Source organism: Crocuta crocuta, unplaced genomic scaffold (genome assembly GCF_008692635.1).
Source record: "Crocuta crocuta isolate KB4526 unplaced genomic scaffold, BGI_CrCroc_1.0 scaffold657, whole genome shotgun sequence".
In the NCBI taxonomy this organism is placed as follows: Eukaryota; Metazoa; Chordata; class Mammalia; order Carnivora; family Hyaenidae; genus Crocuta; species Crocuta crocuta.
The window spans coordinates 1,254,779-1,260,053 of NW_027529583.1; the positions used below are offsets into that span (position 1 = coordinate 1,254,779).

At 39.7% G+C, this 5,275-nt stretch overlaps 1 long non-coding RNA gene and 1 pseudogene across 1 annotated transcript in view; both read left to right on the top strand.

Moving 5' to 3' along the window:
• The window catches only part of LOC144229607 (uncharacterized), a 214,731-nt gene that overhangs the window by 115,835 nt on the left and 93,621 nt on the right, over positions 1 to 5,275 (top strand). The window lies entirely within an intron of this gene.
• LOC144229591 (calcium and integrin-binding family member 2 pseudogene) overlaps positions 1,920 to 5,275 on the top strand; it is a 4,638-nt pseudogene continuing 1,282 nt past the window's right edge.

Sequence of the window (5,275 nt, forward strand, 5' to 3'; positions counted from 1 at the left end):
CCTAAAGAGACAGATCCACAGAATAACTTGGGGTTCTGGTTTAGAAACTAAGATTTTTCCAACATCATGACTATTCTTATTAGAACAGTCTTTGGTGGGGGCCAAAGTGTAACTACTTGTCAGCTTCAAACAAATGACAAGTTAATACAGAAGAGAGAGTAAACCATAGATTATTATGGCCAGAGGAGAATACCTTACAGTTGATTTCAAAACCAATGTCTACGGGATTTTATGAGACAAAAAGATTTGTATAAAGTATTATTTTGTGAGCCTTGTTTGTTATAATCATGGTATAAAATAAAAAAAATTCTTTCAGCTATGATCTGTCTGGGGAAATGGTGAATGGGCAGTGACAGGTAATGTTGATATTTATTAACTATTTGATATAATGGAAAAAGCATTGGATTTATGGATTGGTTGAAGGTTAATTATGTGATCTTGGATAAGTCACTTGGCCCAGCGGATCTCAAAATGCAGTGGTTCTTAAAGAAGACAAGGAGGTGTTTTAAAACACAGATTCCTGGATTGCATCCCTTAGAGGTTCTGGTTCACTAGGCCTGGAATAGGACCTGAGATTCTGAATTTCTAACAAGCTTGCAGGTGATGCTGCTGCTGGCCTGGGGGCCATACTCTGAGGAGCAGGGAAGTCTGAGACGAGGCTCTCCTTATTTTCAAAAGGTGACCACTGTGCTAGATGATTACGTAGGTCTCTTTTTGCCCCATAAAATTTTCTGAGGTTCAGTTTTGCTCTATTTGTCCTGCTCAAAGTGTCTGTAATTTTTCTTTCTAATGGAGATGGCTAATGGCAAGGCATAAATTAAATCATTGAGGGAACAACTTCTTAGGGAAAATTAGTTGCTTTAGAAGTATTAGGCATTAGCAACAGGTGCCCACTTAAATATTTTATATTCAGTTTTATGGTTGAGTCTCTTAAGTGAAATAAAAAAATTCCTCTGGAAGGCTTCAGTTTGAGTATTCTTTAAAATTTTTTTTTAATGTTTTTATTTATTTCTGAGAGAGAGAGAGACAGCGTGAACAGGAGAGGGTCAGAGAGAGAGGGAGACACAGAATCAGAAACAGGCTCCTGACAGCTCAGAGCCTGACGCAGAGCTCGAGCCCATGAACCGCAAGATCATGACCTGAGCTGAAGTTGGACGCTTAACCAACTGAGTCACCCAGGCGCCCCTTGAGTTTGAGTATTAACTCTGCCACCCAGGCGCCCCTTGAGTTTGAGTATTAACCCCATGACCTTAACCTTTCTTAGTTTCCTCATCTGTAAAATGGGGAAACCAATTCCAAGTCTTTCCTGTGTTGGTGGTTCCTGGAATATGCATATGAAACACGTTGTAGGTTGCAGGGAAGCATCCCAATGTAAGAAGTGACTGTATGCAAGGCGCAGTGAATAGGAATCACAACATCAGGGCACTCAGCCAGTTCCAGGATGTGCCTGAGAGGCCCTGTGGCTCTTAGCAGCGCTCTACAAGCAGGAGGAATCTTTGTTCCAGCTCCATAGGTTAGTGTGTCCACAGGACTCTCTATTACATACTTTTTATAGCCCAGCACTGAAATGGCAGAAATAGAAGCAGATAACAGTATGAGTCAGAGAAGCAGAACCATGATGAATATTATGGACAAAGAAATCTATTATAAGAATTAGATCTTGGGGTGCCTGGGTGGCTGAGTTGGTTGACTGTCCGACTTCGGCTCAGGTCATGATTTCACGATTTATGAGTTAGAGCCCCGCGTCGGGCTCTGTGCTGACAGCTCAGAGCCNGGCAGTGGGAGAGGAGCTGGGGAAGCAAACATTGGGCAGTGGGAGCCGGGAGCTGGAGGGTCATGGGGAGGTCACTAACTAACCCTGGTGCTTGGCACGTCCAGTGGCTAGAGTCAGATCAGACATGGGAGTTGGTATAGTAGTCATGGGAAGCTGTGGGGTCTTTGTGGCCAGTGCTTCTGCAAATTGCAGACAATCATGTGGTGGTAGGCCTGTCAGTCAGCAGGGCCCAGAGAGCCGGAGAGGTGGAGGTGAGAAGAGTGAGGACCAGCTGGGATGTGCTGACACCTCTGTATCTATGTCTCACCGCCTCCAACCAACTGTGACCTCATAGCGTAATGGCTGCTGCTTCCTTCTACCTTCTAAATCTTGTACAAGCTCACCTTTTGTTTCACTTAGAACCACACAGAAAGGGAGATTTTGGAGAACTTAATTCTTAGCATAAAAAGTTGATAGAACAACCCAGCACGATGTCTGACAGCATTTCTAAGCACATACTGACTGAATAATGAGTTATTTCCTTATCCAAAGGGGAAGAGTCATCCATCTCTAAAAGAGAGAAAAACAGCACTGTTTTTAAAGCATAAGATATGTTCCCATCCCAGAATAATAAATTGTAGTCATTTAAACATCTTGAGAATGCACATGCATATGTAAGAAGTATGTATAAGGCCTGTTTGTGCGGGTGGACGTGCAGAAACAATAAAAAAATGCAAGCAATTTCCACATGTAGCCAAGAGGTCAAAGGGCTCTCATTTATACAAGATGCCCTAAGAGGATTTGGAACGCGGGGCACAGCACTACATGGTGATGGAAGTGGGAACGGCTGGGCATGTGGGTCCTGGAGAATGTTTCCTCAGTATGTAAACAGTGTAAAAAATAAGCTGTTCACATACAGTCGATCCTTATTATTTGCACATTCAATTTTCAAATTCACCACTTGCTGAATCTTATTTGTAAATCCAAATCAATACTCACAAGATTTTTGTGGTAATTCTCAGACATGCATAGAGAAGCAGAAAGTTTCGGTTGCCTGACACACATTCCCAGCTGAGGTCAAAAAAGGCAACACTCCCCCTTTCTGTTTCAGCTCTTCTACCGTAAATAAGTGTCTTTTCTGTGGTTTGTTTACTACCACATTTTTCATATTTTTGTGCTCTGTGTTGGCAAGTCTGCTGTTTAAAATGGCCCCTACATGTAGTGCTGACATGCTACCTAACGTTCCTATGTGCAAAGAAGGCACAGTGTGTGTTGGATAAGCTTTGTTCAGGCATGAGTTATAGTCCTGTTGGCCGTGAGTTCAATGTTGATGAATCAATAATATATACTAAATAAGGTGTCTTTAAACAGAAGCACACATAAAATAAGGTTATGTATTGACTGGTTGATGAAAATGTTACAAGTAGAGGAACCCAATCCTTTATTACTGCCAGGGGCAATGTTCAGTATTCATTAACACAGTATTCAAGTATTCATGGCGACTTTATAGATCATAACTCCTGCAAATAATGAGAACCAATTATACATCTTAAAAGGAAGGATGGATTACTTTCGGTATCTCAGAAAAGGCTAGATGTAATGACGAAAGGCAGATCTCCATCTGTCACCATTTGGTTGATGCCTGAAGTTATATTCTTAGTCTAGTGTTTTGGCAGCTCATTGCAGTGTACATACCTGGGGTGATTGCTCTTTTAACCTTATTAGCCAATTACACTTTAGTATGAATAAACCTCAGTAATTTTCCTGAGATCAAGAACCTATTTGGGATTGCATATAAAGGAATAGCCATGAAAGAAAAAATGTGCTTTAGATACCAAATATATAATGTTCTGCCTTTCACAGAAGAGGAATATTGAGGAAAAGAGAAGAAATATTAGATTTGGGACTGTTCTCTTTCTCTTTTACTTTCCTGTTCCCCTTTCCCCAGTTCTTTTCTTCAGACAATAGTACCTCAAATCTTGCAATATGCCATATGCTCATTTATCTCTGGGTCTTGCAAAGTTGGCCCCTGATCACTGACATCTGCTTCCCTACACCCTTGTCCGCCTCTGAGCTGTTGTCCATCCTTCAGCTCGCAACTTAGTTGCCCCTAGGCTCCCTAGGTCTTCGTCAAGCATGGCTCTCTGTGCTTCTCATATAATAGCCTCCTATGGCACTGTGTGTTTCTTGTATAATATTCCTCCCATGGGATTTAAATGCTCTGTTTACTCTCAGAGTTCTTTATTGGGCTAAAGCCTTAATGAAGATTCGTGAAAGATTTATCATGTTCTCATTGTAAGCAGTAGTCATATGGTAGAAATGACACATATTGTGGTTGAATATATAACTAGCTAGCACGTCTCTTCAAATTTTGAGTCAGAAGTAAGAGAAAAATTCCAATATGGGCTTTTCTGACAAGAACCTCTGAATAGTAACTGTTTCCATACCTTAAGTCTGTGCATATTAACTTAAACATCTTAACTGTATTTAGCAGGCAGCTATTAGCTTTGTCAAGGAGATGAAGGAGATGACCAATCATAACCTAGAGGTCATTCTCACTCTTCAACATGACTTAATTGAAGATTTTTTTATGTGTTGATGTTAAAGTTTACTTCTCAGAGGATATATATTATTTTATTTCCCTTATTTTCAAGTCCTTGAAGAAGCCATTCTATATATTTTTTTGCTGCAGAAGAAACTCTTGTTTTCATAACTTGTTAAAGCACCTGTTAAAGATTATTAGTGGGTAGAGACAGAAAACAGAATGGTGGCTTCCAGGGGGTGAGGAAGGGGTGGGGAACGGGGAGCTTTTTATTCTTTTTTAAAGTTTATTTTGAGAGAGAGAGAGAGAGAGAAGGACAAAGTGAGGAGAGAATCCCAAGCAGGCTCTGCACCATCACACAGTGAGATCATGACTTGAGCCGAAATCAAGAATTGGATGCTTAACCAAATGAACCATCCAGGGGCCCCAGGGAATGGGGATTTTAATGGATGCAGGGTTTCCATTTGGAAAGATAAGAAAAGTTCTGGAGATGGATGGTGGTGATGTTTGCACAACAATATGAACATATTTAATATCACTGAATGTACACTTAAAAATGGTTAAAATTGTAAATTTTATGTATATTTATGTACTTATATTTTACCACACACAAAGACCAAGAACGGCATGCAATTAGCTGGAAGAGAATCAGAGTCAATCTCTATATGAGGTGGGGAGATATTGTTTGTTAGAGCTAATATTTTTAGGGAAATCATGGTAATAATTCCTAATCTTAAAAGAAGAAAGGAAGACATGTATTTAAAGCTACTGTTTTTCAATAGTCTAAAGATTTGTTTATATTGGTGTTTAGTACAGTTACAAAATGTGTAAGTCTTCAAATAGTGATTTATACTAAATAAGAATAAATTTGATCTAAGAAAATGTTAAAAAAAAAAGATTCCCATTAAAATGAGAATTCCCATCAGCAGTAAGAAATTTCAAAGATTTTACTGATTTATGAGAATATATCCATAGAGCTT